The sequence below is a fragment of the Macrobrachium rosenbergii genome, chromosome 49 (assembly GCF_040412425.1).
Source record: "Macrobrachium rosenbergii isolate ZJJX-2024 chromosome 49, ASM4041242v1, whole genome shotgun sequence".
Taxonomy (NCBI): Eukaryota; Metazoa; Arthropoda; class Malacostraca; order Decapoda; family Palaemonidae; genus Macrobrachium; species Macrobrachium rosenbergii.
In genome coordinates this window covers 25876106-25896983 of record NC_089789.1, presented here as the reverse complement: position 1 = coordinate 25896983, position 20878 = coordinate 25876106, and the positions used below count along the sequence as shown (strand labels likewise).

Sequence of the window (20878 nt, the reverse complement as noted above, 5' to 3'; positions counted from 1 at the left end):
CTGCGGCGGCTGAAGAGATGCAACGCAAGAGAGAGGGACGTGAGTGTCGTGTCATGAAAAGCGAGGTGTGCTCAAGAGCGTAGTGCAGTTAGTCCAAGGAGTGCCTGAATAAAATGCGGCAGGAATGTTAAAAGGTTCGGAGATTAGGAAAGGTTTACTGTGCTGACTGATATGACTACTGAAGCAGGTGAAAAAGAAAGAAAGGAATTACTGAGAACAGCTTTAATAATTGGGTGACTAAGGATAAGCCTGGCAGAATAATATTTAGAAAGGGACTCTACGATAATGAAAATGCAGTTTCCTGAGATGAATACTCATGCGTGTATTTATGAAGTTCGGGAAAAAGAGCGGTGTCATTTCACGAAGACGCGTTTGAATGTGTATTTGATCCTTCCCTGGTTTAAGTGACAGTAAAAATGAAAAGCAGTTTAATCTTGAGACTGAGGTTTGGAAATATGGCCATAACAGTAATTAAGCGTAAAGGGGAATTCTGGATAACAAATGGACTACAGTCAACGATATAGATGAGGAGGGTATCAATATGAGATTTGCAAGATTCATACATGTGGTCTCTTGCCGGTAGAGGTGTGTATTAGGGAACAATAAAATCCGTGTATGATGGGATAGCAAAATGAAGGGTAAAGAAAAACAGGGGAAGGCATGAATTTAAGGCCGAGAACTGACAGCAGTAAAGCCCTGGGAGCTGAACGAAAGAAAAAGAGGTTTGGCTCATAAGCCAAAGAATGAATACACTTGTTATGAGAAAGAAAAGAGTAGGTGAGAGAAAGGAACACTAATTAACACCGCTGGCTTAATAAGTGTTCCACTGACAACAACAACAGGTGCGGAGAGGTTATATAAAGAAGCTAGAAATTATTTTAGAGAAAGGAGGAAAGCCTTAAGCAGGAAGCTTTACGAGCAAAACTTTATACCTAACTCTCAAATGACTAAGAGGTCCATCGACACATGACTCCTCAAAGTCATGCCGTGGAAAATACCAGAAACCAGTTTAAACCAAAACAAGTAAAAAATGCGCCGAAGTTTCTTCCGCGCAATCGAGTTTTCTGCACAGCGTATAATCAAGGCCACTGAAAATAGATCTATCTTTTGGTGGTCTCGGTATAACACTGTATGAGCCGCGGCCCATGAAACTTTAACCACGGCTTTGGTGGCCTGTTCTGTAGCGTTGCCAGAAGCACGCTTATGGTTAACTTTAACCTTCAATAAAATAAAAGCTACTGAGGCTAGAGGGCTGCAATTTGGTATATCTGATGGTTGAGGGGTGGATGATCAACATACCAATTTGCAGCCCTCTAGCCTCAGTAGTTTTTAAGATCTGAGGGTGGACAGAAAAAGTGCGGACGGACAGACAAATCCGGCACAATGGTTGTCTTTTACAGAAAACTAAAACCAGTAGAAACCAAATCGAGGATCTGAAAGCGTTCAGTCCTCGAGAAAGTGAGAGTTAAGTCAAGTCGGTGCTACTTTGCCATGTTATCTACGCGTCATCTCCTAGGTGCTAGTACTAAACATGGCGGAAGCCTAATGGGACGCTGTGTTTAGTACTAGCCCTCGGGGATCTTAGATATAGTTTATTAATATAAAATTTGTTGACCACGCAATACAGAAATGGGTGTACATAATACTTTGATCCCCGAGGGGCTAGTACTAAACACGGCGTCCCAAGGAGCTCCCGCCATGGTTAGTACTAGCAACTCGGAGGTGACGCGTAGATAACACACCAAAATAGCATCGCCAAGCCTAGAATACTTTTGAGAAAAGTGAAGTTAAAGCAGAAGGACGGCAGCTGGTTGGATTTAAACAACTTTAAGTGAAGGAGAAAAAAATGCTTTAAGGAAATGAAAGTATATTAAGATACAACGGAAAGCAACAAATGCATTTACCTAAAATGATTAACTTCATCTGCGAAACGAAATTGAAGCGAAGCATAATGATATCCAGAGCACTCCTGGAATGACTGTGCTCGAGTTCTGCACTAAAGGGGATGAAAGAGCGTTGGCACTGGGTAGTGTGACATTATGGCACCTCAGCGGAACTTGGATAATGACCCTTGTGGGATTGGGAAACATGCGCCATTAATTTCGCCATGAAGAAAATGTTAGTCACTGGATGTAAATTACGGAAGACGCTTTCAGCGAGGCACACACACGAATTTTCGATAAAATATGCTACTTTATTACACCTGTATTCAAAGAGAGAGAGAGAGAGAGAGAGAGAGAGAGAGAGAGAGAGAGAGAGAGAGAGAGAGAGAGAGAGAGAGTCAAGCTATGTTAAGAAATAGTCTTTCGTATAACCTATTCAGTTTCGCACTTAGTTTCGAAGAGCAGTACCATTCCTGATAATGATCCTCTTAAAGTCGGTAGTACTACTACCGACCAATACCGACAGATTTTACTATGCCTCTGCCGTTTCCCCTTACTTAAGAAACAAACCATAAACACGTTTTCAAACCGCGCGGTGGTGTTAAGTGACCCTACATCTGACTTAACGAACAATAACGCTTTACGTTTATATGCTCTCTTGTTAGTAAGTGGTTCTACCGTGAGAAGGGCAATCAAATCATGCTAATTATCCGTAATGAGATTTAGTTCGACCCATTCTCATATTCTAGCACTGGCAAAGGGTTCCATGATTTAAATTACTGCCTTAAATGGTCGCAAATTACTGAACTTACAGGGTGACACAGATATCTGTGATGTCTGTTATCTTTAAACTTCGAAGTCGTGCTGAACAGCTTGAAGATTAAAACATGCGTACATTGTATTCATAAACATTTTCGTGCAGCGCAGTCTAATTCAATCAAAGTAAAGCAAAAAGCTTTATAAGAGAGCAACTCTACCCAAGATTGATTTTCACGTACGCTTTCACACATACGTGCAGTATAGCATATATATATATATATATATATATATATATATATATATATATATATATATATATATATATATATATATATATATATATATATATATATATATTTATATATATATATATATATATATATATGTGTGTATATATATATATATATATATATATATATATATATATATATATATATATATATATATATATATACATATATATACATATATATATATATATATATACATATATTCGTGTGTGTGAGACTCACATACATACGTACCGAGTGACTGTGCGTGCGTGAATGCCAGTAATGTTTGTTTAAGGAGAGAGCTGGATGTTAGGGCACCTCGCGCAAGCAAATGGAAGGGCACACAGGACAGGGGGAGACAAAGAGGGATTGCGTGGCGTTGCATGCAGACTGATGTACCGTGAGGGAGGAGGACTTAGTTGTTGTTGTGTTAGGAAAACTGTGGGAACGTAAAACCGAGCAAAAGCGCGAGTTCCCACAAATTGTGTGGGCGATACTGAGGGTGGCACAAGGGGAAGTAGTAACCGGGTACCTCTTAAAGAAATAAAAGAGAATGAGAATAAATGATTTAAAAACTGGGAGAGTCTAAATGAAAGTTTGCCTGAGTTCGCAGAAACACAAAACGGTGGCTGGACTGACTGGTGGGGGATAACGCACGTAGACTGATAATGAAATAATGCTTGGCAGGTCTGAAAAGACGTTGGATTCATAGCAGTGGATCGTTCTGAATATTTAGGGGTTGTTTGGTCACGCGTCGAAAATAGAAAACTCTGGCTTGGCGGAAACTGTTATAACTCCTTGGGTTGGTTTGGTCACGCGTCGAAAATAGAAAACGGGCTTGGCGGAACCGTTTGTAACTCTTAAGTCATTGGAACAAGTATTGGAAAGATGAAACAAGGGGGACATGAAAGAAAGAGGTGAGTGGTGCAGTGTGTGTGAAAAGGGTTTCGATGCACTGCATATGGGGAAGTTGATGCTGCGGAAGTTTTATGCTCAGGGGATTCGTCCTTCATTCAGCAGATAAAACATGATTATGGGAGCTGCTCTGTCTTGTTCTGTCTTGAATTACTCTCATCAGGAGAAATGGCTTATCGATGAAAGAAAGTATGTGTTTGTTTGTGTGTGTGTGTGTGTGTGTATATATATATATATATATATATATATATATATATATATATATATATATATATATATATATATATATATATATATATATATATATATATATATATATATATATATATATATATATATATATACACACACTCATATTCGCATGTGTGGTTTTTTTTCATCGTGAAAAGGACCTTAAGAGCTTAAAGCAAAAGATTCTTTCACGTTTCAGTGTACACGAATCTACAGTGTATTTCACTGCTGTGTACGTGGTATGTGTAAATTAATCTTGACTTCTAAGATATAACAATAACTTGCTTGGCTCTAGAAAGTTTCGTAGCCGCTCTCACTAACATAATTTCGCAGAACTTTCTTGCACTCCAGTATAGATGAAAGTTTTTATAAAAAATATATGTGGTAGATTAACATTTATTGCAACTACTACTTCAATAAGAATACGCTAAGTCAAACTTATTTTAGAATTTTTTTTTATTTTTTATTCTTCTTTGCGTAGAATATTGTTCCTCTTTTCAGTCTTCAGCAGCTGACCAGTTTCTTAAATTGTTAGTTAGCCTTAAACAATCCACAGATACTAAGAATGAGCAAGTTCAGTTCCTGGTGTCGACAATGGTAAGAACATATATAAAACTACTCTTTTAAATCTCTTTTACGGGATTGTCATTACGAGACAGATATTGATAAGTATTCGCAAACCTCTTATTTTTTCTGACTGAACTTTTCAGGATTACAAAGAGAACCGCGAAAGGAAATGAAGATAAGTTCAGAGTTGGTCGTTTAGAGTACAAAGGGTAAATGACCATTACTTATGATTCTATCGCTAGACTTTATGGAAAGTTTTCAATTCCGATCCTGGCCAGAGATCGCACGAGTGATAAAGCATAAATTTCATTCTTCTGGAGTTCCCTGTGACAGGGTCAATTTGAAACTATCGCCTTATGTCTCCTGACCTCAGCACATATGTTCGATGTGAGGGAACACGTCGTTGTTCTGGTGTAATTACTATTTCAAAAATCTCTAAGACGTATGCTTATATATATACATTATTATATATATATTATATACACATATATATGTATATATATACATACATACATATATATATATATATATATATATATATATATATATATATATATATATATATATATACTACATTTTATTAGATGGAGATCTTGAGTTGCACTTACAATGCAAACAAAGACACGAACGACCATTCCCTCGTACAATGTATCTCAGAAACTTCCACATTCCATATCATTCACATTCAATTACAGCTTTTCACTAGAATAAAGAGATAAACTTCCCATACTCTTTGATTCCATTATTCTTTCATTCTGCAGTCATCCCCTAGCTATCTGTCATTTTAATTTTTGGTCTCACTAACCACACTGACACGATCATACAGAGATACACAAAGTGGATGAATAAAGTAAAAGACAGAGAGAATGAAAACGATAAGATATGCCATGAATTTATGAATAATTTTGGGTCACAGAATAAATGATGCTAATGAACAGACGGAGTAGATAGATATTATGAAGATTTGTTGAGGGCGGAGAATAGATGAGTTAGACCTCAATGATGCAAGAGTGGAGGGATATTATGTAAATCAGAGAACTCATTTGAAAGTGACTGTTGAGGATGTAAGATGTTTAAAGAATGGGAAGGCATCAGTAGTTGAAAGTATTGCGAGTGATGTGGCGAAGGTGTGATTTAGTGGCTGACCAAGGAGTGTAACGTATCTCTGCTTGACGGAAGATATATCTATCTATCTATCTATCTATCTATCTATCTATCTATCTATCTATCTATCTATATATCTATATATATATATATATATATATATATATATATATATATATATATCTGGAAAACAGAAGCCCTTCGTTGGTGAGTCGGTGGAGCTTCGGACTGTCACTCGATGGGCTGGAGTTCAATTCCCCCGGCCGGCTGATGAAGAGTTAGAGGAATTTATTTCTGGTGATAGAAATTAATTTCTCGCTATAATGTGGTTCGGATTCCACAATAAGCTGTAGGTCCCGTTGCTAAGTTAAAGTTAAGTATATCTTAGTTTAACCAGACCACTGAGCTGATTAACAGCTCTCCTAGGGCTGGCCCGAAGGATTAGATTTACTTTTACGTGGCTAAGAACCAACTGGTTACCTAGCAACGGGATCTACAGCTTATTGTGGAATCCGAACCACATTATACCGAGAAATGAACTTCTATCACCAGAAACAAATTCCTCTTGTTCTTCACTGGCCGGTCGGAGATTCGAACTCGTGACCAACAGAGTGGTAGCTGAGAACGGAACCCGCTCACCCAGCGAGGAACTCCCGTTGCTAGGTAACCAATTGGTTCTTAGCCACGTTAAATAAGTCTAATCCTTCGGGCCAGCCCTAGGAGAGCTGTTAATCAGCTCAGTGGTCTGGTAAAACTAAGGTATACTTAACTTTTTTTTCTGGAAAACAGAGATAGAGTTGGGAAATCAAATTTCAAATCCATGTTGTTTACACCGGCTGTATACTCGTACAATGAAAACCTATAATGATACTCTCTTCCAAATAATTCGTTCTTGTACTAGATATGCTGAAGATAGGATCTCTGGGAAAGATGTTCATCTATAACCAAGAATACTTAGTCGTACACAGATTTCCCCAGGCCCCGCTAGAACATTTATCAATGATTAAATAACATCGCAATATTTTTCAGGCTAATATGAAGGATTTACTCAAAAACTGCATCTTGTTCTAAGACTCTGACCTCTGACCTTTGCAGGCCTAACTTGGGTTCACATGATTACTGAGAATTACCATTAAAATGTATCATTATGAAAACGGTAAAACATAATGTACCTAGCTCTGGAGTAATTAAATGTCCTTAAGCCTTTGACCTCGACCTTTGACGTTTGACCTCCGCCTGATTCCTCTCGATTGCTAATCATCTTCAAAATGTCGTCTGTTTAACGTGAATTCCAAGTTTCAACAAATTCAGTTACTCGGTTCACTTAATCAGTTGATTCATTTGTCAAAATGAGTAAAATATTTAATAAAGAACGTTGTAAGCAAATAAAAATTTCACCTACGTAATTTAAGATGATAGACAGAAAATACTCGGACAATATTGTGTGGCACTTGGAAGTGGCTTTACACCATCCTAAATTCATGAGCAGTGGCGTCAATATTACAGACAGGAAAACTATTGTGTAATTATGCAGTAAAGGATATGAAAGACTTCTTTTACCGGGAAGTGTGACAAGCGAAATGTCAACAGATGGTCGATGATGCTAACGCTCTACAAAGCGAGTATTATGCACTACTTCTTTGGGCACAGAAACAAGAGGTGATAATGGAAGATTTCTACTGAACAGACTTTATTGATATCAAACAGATTTCAGCCAGGTTGATCTAAATCAAAATGGCCACTCTTGGGGGAAAGGACATCACCGCTTGGATCCATCTTTTCTGAGGATAAAGATCCATGGAAGCTGCTGCCGTCCAGGCAGGGAAGCAACGTCCCAATAATGGTAAAAAGATAGGTCTAAAGCATGTGGGAAGCCTTGTGAACAATACCATGTTTTTCAGCAGCGTTTCATGATGTATTTTTAAAAGCATTAAACTCTCGGAATCAGAGGGTCGCAGTGTAACCTATGCATAGTGCATCAAGGGGGATGGGTGCAGTACTAGACCAACAGATCAATAATTCTTAGCTTTACTGGAGCTCAGCTCATGCCTCACTGATTGAAACACTTACTGATTCATTACACATATCTGCTGAGACCAGCAACCATTTTCATTCCGTACCTGGGCTGAGCAAACAATTGTAATACGAGTTGTGTTAGCCGAAAACTATATCATCTATTTTCTTTAGCAATAATTATGCTACCTCCATAAACTAAAAGCAACAAAAGTCTCGGAATTCTTATCTGAGAATACCAGACAAAATTGACCTAAAGCATTAAAAATTCCATTAATAAGTTCTGCTACAAATAAAAAAGAAAAAAAAACCTGTAAATGATATCATGTGTGCAGCCTCCAACTCCTAAGTTGTTAAGTTTATGGTTATCTAGGGTTTATCAAGTCAAAGGCCTCACTAAAATCAATTTAAAAGGTCTGAACTCGTCCGTAGTCAAGGTTGATCGTGAGTCAAGAATTTGGATTTTCTTTGGATGGAACCAGTTGAAATTTCTGATCGTCTGAATCAATTTATTTACGGCGCGGAACTCAGCATAAATTTCAGATATCTTTATAGATATCCCGTCACGCTCCATTATTTCCCAGTTGGCATGAGGCTTTTCCTACGCAGATATCCTGCTCACACACACACACACACACACACACACACACACACACGTACACACATGCACGCACGCATGCACACACAAACTCGTAACCTTCCAAATTCGTTGGCGTGGGTGACAAGGAGTCCATTTCCACTCTCGCGCGTGTGCCTTATCAAAACGATCCCTTTCCTATTCTTCCTGATACTTTGCGAGAAGAAATGAAATGATATATTTGTCGATGCTCTGCAGAGATGATATCTCAATTTGGCCGTGAAGGCGTTCCTTGTCGTAAACACCAATTAGCGTCTATCATCGCTGGGATTCTAGCTCTCTAAATAATGTTGAAAGTGAGGACGAAGACGCAAAGAGAAGACCGAATGTAGATGAAAAGGAACGGATCATATAAAGCTATTACAGAAGTTAGAAGTGATTCGGATTGGCTGCTCTTTTAGACATACGCTCTCATTCTTTCTCTCACTACACCCTTAAGACTTAAAGCTGATACGAAAACATTATGATAAGAATCCACCACGTGAAACTATCGTGGAAACAATGAATGACAAGACCACGACGTCAACCTATAACGAAAGACACAAACAAAAGTGGAATACAAAAGTAATTTATCTCGGATAACGAGAATGGAACAATGTCACAAAGGAAATTCGTGAACGCAGGAAAAGCATTCTCTACTGTGAAACTGGATTTTTGTGTTTTTTCGAAGTTCAACTTGAATGATGAGGTTCAATATAATTCTTGTTTCCATGCAGACGAATAGCTCTGCATACTCTTGTTTTCGCATAGTAACACTCTTCATTGAGACCTTGCCTACGAGGCAAACCCCTCCCCCTTTGATAGCAGGTAAAGCATATTAGACCAGAATTAACTCCTCAACGAGGTTGATGCGTCATTATGTATTCGGCTGTGTACGTTTGTTTGCCACCTCTGTCAACAAGCTGAAAGGAAGTTGTGTTCACCCACGTCTGTTTGTATATTTGTTCGTATGTTTGTTCTGCCTGTCCCAAATAAATCCCAAAGGTATCCGTGGATTTCAAAGAGCTTTTATGAAAGGACGGGTTTGAGGCAATTCTCTGGAAATAAGAATTACAGCTATGGATACGGAAAACTGGTAAATACAAGTTCGGTGGAATTCTTTTGAGCACTGCTTTTGAGAACTTCTAGCAACTATTTGATCATTAGGCGCGTGTTTTGCGATTCAACATTTACACTTTTACAGTACTTTCAGTTTTTTGAGCGTTAGGATTTTTAATTTCGATTTGGATTTTTAATCTCGATTTATCAAATAATTCTGGTATAACTTCACTCTGCATTCAGACTCTGTGACAGCTAATGATTCTGCTATGATTTAAATACTGCAATTGGTAATGATTTTTCTTTAATACGACTAGCTGTTATTGTATTTTACAGGTTTTCCTTCATTAAAAAATTATTTTGAATTGATTAAAAAACTAATGCGAAATAACAGACTCGACATAACCAACTAGTTACTGCCTCTGAAAATATAATTTCTAGCGAATATTTGTATATTTCCGATGAATCTTTCAACGTCCTTACCTAGCAAGAGATATATAGTGTGCTAATACCGTGCAAATTACTTGTTTGCCAATTTTGTAAAGGATACCCTTCACCATGTAAGTAAAATTTCCTTTTTTGAAAATATCAAAAACTTTTTGACCAGAGAAAAATATTTTCTGGACTTTAAGCCATCATAATGTTCGTAATTCTTGGTATGCTGAATATGCCCTATGAACTCAGGATATCATTGAACCTGGGAGTTTCACTTTCAGTTTGTTGCATACATAAATTCTTTTAAAGAATTGTCGGTATACATTATCGACGCAAAACGTGAAAATGCAAGTTACTGGTAAAACTGGAATTAATATTATTGTAAAGAAAATCTCAGGATACAAACGTCTGACATATGGCCCATAAAACGGCGTGTGATGCTCAGTAAACCAAGAGTGGGAGAATGTGACACAGAACTAATCAGGAACGGGCCTTTTATGATTGGGCTGTTCTTACGACGGCGTCATTTTCAAGACTCTTTTCATTTTCCACGAATACTGTCCATGAAAATAATCAGGAGGTTTAAGTCTATCTGGAAAGAATTGTCTTAACCCTTTACGTGAATTATTGTGAGTAGGCAGGTCTGCTCGGGACACGTTATTTGGCATGTAATTATGAGTCCAGTACCAAGGAATTTCATGGAGGGTTAAAGGTAAATTGAAGTGGATATTATCAAAGAATAACACCCTACCCACAATCCCTAAGACCACAAAACTGTTTAAGGAAGGGAGACGAATAGGTTTAACGGTTTTTCAGACAGTGGCAGTGTCCTCCTTTTTGAACGCGCGCTTCATACTATCCCATGTATAAACTACTGTACCTACACCGTCAAAAATAACGGAATTACGAGCACTTGTGATATTAGGTTCCGTATCAAATCTCGGACAAAATTACTTTTTCCTCTTCCTTATTATTATGGCTAGTGGTGAGGGAGGCTTAGCCTAGGCTGGCCGTCAGTCTAGTCGAATATCACCCCTAGATGTCGTAATGGCAAAGAAAAAGTATATTGTATAGTGGTATGTAAATAGACTGATCTTTAAGTATTGTTCGAATATACAGAAATATATACGGAGGTGTACAGTGTATTGGCATTTCATGGAAATGTTTTCAACAGTATTCATTCTATGCAATCAGCTATTAAATCACCCTGCCAAGAAAAGAAAATGATATTCCCTGGGTGTTGTAAACAATAACTGTATGTTGCACATAATGAAGAATATACAGTTATTCACCTGAATTACTTAGGTAAAAGGCCCTTTGGTTATATCTAGTACTTAACCCTGTCGGGTTCAACTGATGTAACATCACTGTTGGCTGTACAGAGTCGGGAAGTCTACATCAGGCCAGCTACAGTAATCCCTTTCTTGCCTTACCACTTTTACGGCCCGCCATTTGGTGAGGGCCTGTGCTAACATGTGGCTGGCTTTGATTTAGTAGTAGAAGAAGATAAAGAAGAAAAAAAATGACATAAGATACATCGTTGCTTTCCCAGTGCAGCAGGTTTCCTTGGGTTCTCTAGAAAATTCCTTGGGACCCTCAGTCAAACATGGGTCCATGGGTTTCACAGCTAGATCCAAGGGTTGACCAGTCGTGTAGAAATTTCCCATGGGAATCACCAGAACATGACCCCTCTGCTGACTGAGGAACCTAGACTATCCCCGGAATCCCCAGAGGATTGACTCCCACATTAAATTTGCAAGAGCAATTTGCGAAGCTCCTATTCTGCATCTCTTTTAGCTGTACAGAGCATGATGGTCCACATAAGGGGCCCCTGATCCATTTCACATCTTTCTACGCTTACGGTGCCATAAGACATAAGCTCGTGCTGGCATACGGCATTCATAATCTACAAGAAGAGGCTCCTACATCCTGCAATTTTTCGATGATACTAGGTCCACTGAACACGCCGTTCTGAGGCCACTTTGTGCCTCTTCGCCACTGGTGAATTAGAGTTATTCCAACTTCAATCTCCGTCTTTGGGAGGTAGAACGGCAGATGGAATTGATCCAATGTCTTCTAGAAATTTCATGAGATTAGAGCTGTGCTATGTGTCGTTTTTTGGTATCAAACCAAATCAATATCATTATTAAAGGCACTCCTCCAGGGATTTCGGAGAAAAACATAAATCTTTTCCTGGGCTTTAATGGGGAACCCGGGGACCCAGGTTTGACAGGTGACACCTCGTCTGGGGCTTTCCTCAGTGGGATCTTAAGGTTTATGAAAGCGATGACGTACTTGTACATGTTTGGAATTAAAAAATGACTAAGTAAATCGCTCAGTTACTTAACCACAGATGCTTTTTGTATTACACAGTTCATCTTTGTAGGAAGAGCCGTGAAATAAATACTGTTGTTATCATATATATTTTTGAATAATGGCTTAAAGGGACATTCGAATGCTTTGAAAAGTAATAGAAACTGAAAAAATAACTGTACAACTATAGACCTTGACAAATTGGAGAAAGGGCCATGGGCAATTTCTTTCTATTGAATTAACCATGTCATTTTGGTAAGAATAATTGTTGCGCTCATGAAGACAGTATGACAAACAAAATTTTATGTACTCCAGTGCAAATAAATATGTAAGAACTATTTTGTATAGGACTATAATTATATCTACTAATTCTTAGTGTTAATGCAGTAATGCATTTAAGATTCCTTAATTTTTTAAAGATTTCTAGACGGATCCTGTTTTTGAAAATTGCTCATAAACTTGGGTTAAGGACAACTGCATACAGATCAAGATATAATAATAACAACACACAGGACTGCCACATTAATCGGCGAAATTTTATTGCAGATATTTCTTTTACAAAAACACGTTCAAATTAACTACCGGGTTATATTTACAATGTCTGCAGGACTTTGATAATGCTTCAGAAGAGTGAAAGATTATAAATTCATTGAAATGGTTATAAATACAATATATATATATATATATATATATATATATATATATATATATATATATATATATATATATATATATATAAGCCACTTACAGCATTTCCTCCCACCAAGGAGTCCACTGCCCTACATTAGGTGCTCATCTCCCTTGGGATGAATTTTAACTGTACCATGCAGTTTATAGATATATGTAAACATATATATACTATATATATATATATATATATATATATATATATATATACATATATATATATATATATATATATAGTTTCATATATATATATATATATATATATATATATATATATATTATACACAATAAAAATATTTCATCCATTACTAGATAGCGATGGAAAATTTAATAACAAATTGCATGTAAAATGCATTTAATTACTCTCTAATTGGTTTAACTATGAATAAAAGGACAGTGGTTTATTCTAATTGCCACGTATGAATCTAATTATATCAAAATGAGGCTGTAACAGAAATTAGTGTTCAGTTGTGCATTAATTATAAGAGTGGGGTTATGAGACTTATCCCCCACCCCCACAAAACCCCTTCCCATTCTTCTCCAACCCCAGGTCGCTTATTCTGTTTAGTATGTTTCGATGACTTTCGGAATTCTCAACGCCATTAAATAAGTAGACAAACAAACAAATGAATATTTATATAAATAAATAAATGAATAAGGTAACAAATGAATATTTATGTAAATAAATAAATAAAAAAAATAAAAAAATGAATATTTATATAAATAAATAAACTTAATTCCCGTTTGAAAGAAGTTGGCCGTTAAGATCTTGGCAGAACATTTTTCCTCAGTCCTTGCTAGTTCGACCTACAGCGCCGATACTACTTTCCACCGTGAAGAATTACCAAAACAATATAAAATATCTGAAATAAAGTTTCTGATAACTGAACATGAATGTAACAAGTAAAAAATGAGCCGAAGTTTCTTTGGCGCAGTCGAGTTTTCTGTACATCGTATAATCAAGGTCACCGAAAATAGATCTATCTTTCGGTGGTCTCGGTATAATGCTGTATGAGCCACGGCCCGGTGGTAGCCTGGCCTATATCGTTGTCAGACACACGATTATGGTTAACTTTAACCTTAAATAGGATAAAAATTACTGAGGCTACAGGGCTGCAGTTTGGTATGTTTGATGATTAGACGGTGGATGACCAACATAGCAATTAGCAGCCCTCTAGCCTCAGTAGTTTTTAAGCTCTGAGGGCGGACAGAAAAAAAGTGCGGACGGACAGGCAAAGCCGGCACGATAGTTTTCTTTTCAGAAAACTAAAAAAGGAATAGATGTTTATTGTCTCTTTTGCCCTTTTGCATCCATTTATTGCAAAGCAACTGTTTCCCTTCGTTATTCCTTTATTTAGAAACAAACAGTAACCTTGAGGGCAATTTGTTATTCTCCAACTAGCCACCCTCATCTCCAAATATACACAAGGGAAATATAGGGGAGAGAGTCGGTTTTTGTATGGGGAATACTCAAGTACAGTCGTTTCTACCAAAATTGGGATATATGAGGCTAGTTCTCACTGCAGTTCGAAATTAGATGGATGATAACATTTTGCCAACATTCACGTAATGCGGTATGACCCAGTTAACGAGTCCTCAAAAAAAAAGTTGTTATAATACAGCTGGTATGATACAGATTATGATCATTTCTAATAATAATAATAATAATAATAATAATAATAATAATAATAATAATAATAAATTTCAACTGGGAAAAAATGACTTTGTTAATAATATTATTTCATATTTGGGTGCAGCAACGAAGCCTAAATAAAACTAATGAAGCAAACACACGAACTAAACAGCCTAACCTGACTTATACAAGGAAAGCCTACAGTGGGTCTCACCAGATGAAATCTAAACTGACGTTAATAAGAATGAATGTTTTTAAGAGTAATAACCTGGGCTAACACTGTGACGCGAAATTTTGTGAATGTTTCACAGTGGAGGAAAGTGGGAGACAGCGGAAGGCAGACTGTGGGCTAAAAGAGCAATTTTCGCCCATTTATAAACTTCTTTTTCTTCGTTTCTAATATTGTTTTGGCTTTTCTCATTTTTGATATAATTTCATTCTCATCTTGACAAAAGTTTTGCCTTTCTTTGTTTTTTTTATTTTTTTTACAAGTACTATTTCGGCCACTGTTCCGTTGTACTCAAGGAGAAAATTCCTCCTTCCCCCATGCTGACTACTGGTGTTCGTCATGCCGACTTGTCCTATATTTTCCCAAAGGAAATCTGTCAAGTTTCTTCCTTTAAGATGCAGGTCTATTAGTCTTCTTCCGTCCGTTTCCTTTCCCTTGTTTTCTTCTCGCCTTGGCTAGGAAAAGCATTAAATTGCCCGTCTCGTTGGTCTTTGCTCTTGATAAATACACAAAAAATTAATAAAAATCAAGAAACACACACACAAAAGAGCTTACCCATCAATAACCCTGAAATTCATCGTATTCATCAAAGAAAGAGAGGGTTGAGCCCAGAAGAGGATAAAGTTCCAAGGGGGCAAGAGAGACAAGAAAAGAAAGGCTGAGAATAGAAGGACGATAAACCTTGTCATTTTTTATCAGCCAGTCAGACAGCTTCCATCTCCAGAGAAAATAGCGAGGCTTGCTGATCGGAGACTATGGGTGATGCAAGCGCAGTCTGTCACATGAACTGCAAAAGAGAGAAGTATATGACGATCATTTCTCCATCAGACTAACATGGACATCCTTCAAAATGTGGATAAGTTTTCATGAATTTCAGAACAAAATTTCTAATGGTTTCACTCCAAATACAAATATGTAACAAACACTCCAAGTGTTAATTACTGACACCAAAATTATACAAAAGGAATAGCTCTCAGAAGATGACCTGTGCAGAAGCGATTTTGGCAGAAGGCACCAAACCACCCCTGAACATCAGTTTTCCTCTGAAAAAGGACACTTGTCCTCATGAAAATATCCAAGGTTGATCTGTTATAAGATGAGTGTTCTGGTTCCCTAAGCCCGTATTCACTAAACCCAGTACCTTGTAGACGGAAACAGTACTAAGCAATGAAATAAGATGAAATAAATGACTTAATTGAGTAGTCAATCGTACTCGCAGAAACGAATGTATGAGACCGCGTATTCAAATCTTTGTTTCGTTCTTCGGCCAACTTTACAAAATTTTTGCTTTTGAAGCGCACTTTGATTTCGCAGTATGTGAGGGACATTATTCATGCACAATATCTAACGATCAAAGGAGTCCCCTGCGAGGCAGGAAAAAGATAGAAATAAAAAGAAATCAAACAACTCAATCCAAAGCCGCCATTACCTCTAATAAGAGGCGTATCAGGGAGAAGCTCCAACGTAAAAGCATCAAAGGCAGAAACTCCGCACCTGGAAGTGCATCGAGGATGTCCTCAGGAAGAAGACCAAGAAAATGAAGACGGAATTTAAAATGGCAAGAACGAGAGTATTACCTGCTAGGGTCTTTGAAGCCAAACACTGAATGATAAGAACCGTGCCTGAAGAATTAACTGGATTTGAGATTTATATATATATATATATATATATATATATATATATATATATATACATATACATATAAATATATATGCATATATATATATATTATATATATATAAAATGTATATATGTATGTAGTGCATATATACATAATATATATATATATATATATATATATATATATATATATATATATATATATATATATATATATATATATAATCAGGTATTACAGTTTATTTATCCATATCACTGTTAGGTCAATTCACTTTTCTACAGTCGTCTGTATATGCTAAACAAATGTATTCTTTTCCATTCAACTTCACTCCCTATAGGGGGTGGCACCAGAATATATTAGTCTCCCGGAAACTTCTATTTCTATCCCGTAATCTTTCTTTAGACAGTCGTCCAGCTACTAGTTACCCAATTTGCTGCGTAGGTCAACAGACGCACAATGGGTTTTAACGGAATGTGCTTGTGTTTGTGTGTGTGTGTGTGTGTGGGTGTGTGTGTGTGTGTGAGTTTGCCATTTCCACTTGGAAAGCCCAACTTCCAAAGCCCTTTGGATGCATTTATGTCTGAGAACCTAATACCCCTACGGGAATTATATGAAGCTAATTCTCTTCCAGGGCGTAGGGTCCATTAATAAATTTCGGCACTGTTATTCAGTCCCATGAGATGTGACAGTTTATTCGGATGATGCATTATGCATACCTATGTATACTTGCCAAGAGCATATGTTTTTCTGAAACCGAAATGAACTCACCTACGCATTAGGGAAGTATGGAGAGTGTTGTAAAGGAATATCTCACTAAAATATGTAACTGCAAAGATTTTTGGTTCTATTTATTGCATGGAATTCTTTGCTTTCTGCTTTCTCTTCCTTAAGGGAAGCATGAAAATACAAAGTCCGTGCATTTGCTACATCGTTGTACAGCACAATAAATTTTGGGAGGGGCTTTCTACTAACAGATTGAGTTTAGCGGACTTAATTTGCATAACTGAGAATTTGTACACTCACGTACAAACACAACACACACATCATATACACACACACACATATACTGTATATACACTCACATATATGTATATATATATATATATGTAAAGTTATATCTGTCCACATATACATATATTTATATATATACCTATATATATTTACACACACACACACACACACACACACACACACATAATATATATATATATATATATATATATATATATATATATATATATATATATATATATATATATATATATATATATATATATAAGAAAAAGTAATTTACTTAATTATCTGTTAAAGATTTCGAGCACTAATCATTTTCATCCCAGTTAGAAGAGCTTAGTATTAAGAATGCACTTCGAAATTAAACCTTACCGGCTCAATTACTTCAAAAGTGTTAAAAGAGTGGAAGCAGCTCCTTAGCATATTCTTATACATCGATTATACCCCAGAGAGGCTGTAAAAGAAGGATCCTTCCTTCATGAATTATGAGACTGCTCTAAAGGAACAGTGACAGAACATTACATTTAAAACCGAGACAGCGATTATGGATGAAACCGGATGGTGGATGACATGAACCTCCTGTTAGCAAAAAAAAAAAAGAACTTGAGTTTATTGTACTATTTTCGTCACCGTGTTTTACGAAATACACGAAATATGAAATCCACTTTAAGTGAGCGACAACCTTCGAGCACGATCCGACCTTAAGTATTAAAAAAGCATTTGATAATTTCTTACCAGCGACATATATCTCACGCGACATTTTCATAATTCACCCGAATCGTGTCTGGACCCTAAATCTATTCAACAGGTTTCTTCATAATCTTCTTCAGCTTAATGTGTCCTACTATTAACCCTAATGAAATTATGTCTTAAGTGAGAGAGACACTTTGGCTTTCAATTTCATGCTGCTTAATCAAACAGCTTGATGACGCGAGAAATACTCTGAGGAACGCACGAAAACCTAATTCTCTGGATGTAACTTTGGAAAGTGCATCGTATACACGGCCAGGCTTAAAAGGAAGATGAATTGAGCAAATTTCAAATTCGCAGCCACGCGAAAAAGTTTTTCCTCGACATTTTTATTTCGTGTGACAAGAATGGCGAGGTCAAAAGTTTACCCAGGATCCTCAGAAAAGGAACTGGGAAGGAAGCGTGTGATCAGAGGTAGCAGGAAAGAAGTGTAAGATCAGAGGAGTGCGGAAGAAGCGTGGGGCCAAGGGAAGTGTAAAAGAAGCGTGCTGTCAGAAGTGCTAAAGAAGCATGCGGTCGGAGGAAGTGGCAAAGAAGCTTGTGATAAGCGTGGGCTCATTGGCAGTGTGAAAGAAGCGTGCAAGCAGAGGAATTGTCAAAGGAGCAGGCGATAAGGCGGCCAAAAAATAAAAATGAAGTGATTTGGAAATGAAGTTTTTCAGTAACGACCTCAATTCTTAATCTGATCTTTCATCATGATTTTTAGAAACACTCCTCTCAAGTAAGTCTCGTGAACTAGTTGTCACTGGTCATCTTTTATTATTATTATTATTATTATTATTATTATTATTATTATTATTATTATTATTATTATTATTATCATTCAGAACATGAACCATATTCATATGAAACAAGCTCACAGCGCCACTGACTTGAAATTAAAGTTTCCAAAGAATATGGTGTTCACTTGAAGGCAAAGAATATGGTGTTCATTTGAAAGAAGTAACCGAAGGTAGCAGAAAATACAGAAAGAAGAGATCAGTTATTAGAAAAGAAAAAAAAATAAATTAACAAATTAATAAATAAATAGATAAAAATGTAAATGATTAAAATACAAGAATTGCTTTAAGGTAGTAATGCGTTGCATCTTCGCTTGAACTTCTGAAGTTCCAACTGCACAACATCCTCAGACAGATTGCTCCACAATCCAACGGTATGAGAAACGAAAGGACCTCGGGAACTGAGAAGTTCGACAGCGAGGTACAATCACTGCATATTGATGCTGCTGTTCAGCAAATCTGGTTGCTCTCGGCAAGAAAAGGGGATCAGGGATCAACTGTGAATGTGAAAATCCTCTGTTAAAATACAACTTAGGGAAAATTGACAAACAAGAGACCATCCGTCGATGGTCCACCTCAAAACCGCTATGTTAGGAAATATAAACCTACCACGTCGACCCACTCTATCAGAAAGAGATAAACCTCTGGCAGATGCAAACATCCATATCGGAGAGCAATATTCAAATAAAGGAAGGACAAATGACCTGAAACAGGTTGCATTTATTTTATCACTTTTATAAACATATGAGGCCTTACGTACAGTACCTAGCTTGCGTGTGGCATTTGCTGATAATTTCATTTGACTTTTCTCAAAAGTATGACGTGAGTCAAAAGTTACACCAAGAATAGTTAAAGCTTCAGACTCATTCAGCAGAGCACCATTCACCTGCAGGGGGAGGAAGGGGTGGAAAAATATGTACGAGATCTGCTAATCAATAACCCACCGACCACACCATTTACTAATATACACCATGTCGCAATTGAGACTAACAGCAGCTTCATTTAACATAAGTAGAGACTTTACTACACCCACAAGTGGTGCATCATCGGCATACTGAACGATCTTGATTTCCAGGCCAAGAACCATCAACAGCAACTTGCTACTGCCTACTTATAAGAAAATCTTGAAGTAAACCTAAAACATATCCACCCACTCCAAATTCTTAAGTTTATAAATAAGTGCCCTGTGATTTACAAAATCGAAAGCAGCCTTAAAATCTAATTGAATTACTCTAAACTGAAAACCCTTATCAAGGTTCTATAGCAATTGGCATGTCAAATCTAAAAGAGCATCGCAGGTACCTAACTGCTTCCTATATGCATGTTGACTATCAGTTAACAATCCTTTAGTTTCCACATACTTGTATAGTACCTCAGAAATAAGTTTTTCTGAAACTTTGGAGTGAACAGGGAAAATAGAAATTGGCCTGCAGTTACTGCAGTCTGCAGATATGCCACTCTTTGGAATAGGCACTGTATTACTAAGCTTTCGCTCATTCAAAGATACTACGTCGACATGAAGATCAATAGAATCTACTAATCTTGGGAGACAACACACTAGAAACTTTTTTTAAAAAACAAAGTGAAGACACCACCAAGATCAAGATTATCAAGAATTTTCTTGATATCCCTAGAGCAAAATGCAAGTTTTATAAGAATAGGTTCTGGATGACAAGTGTCAGGGAGAAGGACACCCTCAGCTGATTGCTTAGCTTCAAAAGCACCGTGAAACAGTTCAGCCTTTTCCTTAGGGGCAGCAACCAATCTGCCATCATCTGTTAGTAGTGGTAGAGTGGAAGATGAGTCTGACCCAAAGATAGATCATGCCAATTTGGTCCACCACTGATGAGGCTGAGTAATTCCTTCAAGTTTCCTCTTTCAGGAATTACTGTAATTTCTCTCAGCTATATGGTAAATTGTATTCACAGCAAAGCGAGACTCAATAAAAATGGTGTAATTTTCATGTGAATGGTTTTGTCTCCATGTGTTGAATTTGGT

At 37.0% G+C, this 20878-nt stretch overlaps 1 protein-coding gene across 2 annotated transcripts in view; it reads right to left on the bottom strand.

Moving 5' to 3' along the window:
* LOC136832188 (neuronal acetylcholine receptor subunit alpha-10-like) overlaps positions 1 to 20878 on the bottom strand; it is an 87761-nt gene that overhangs the window by 48740 nt on the left and 18143 nt on the right. The window lies entirely within an intron of this gene.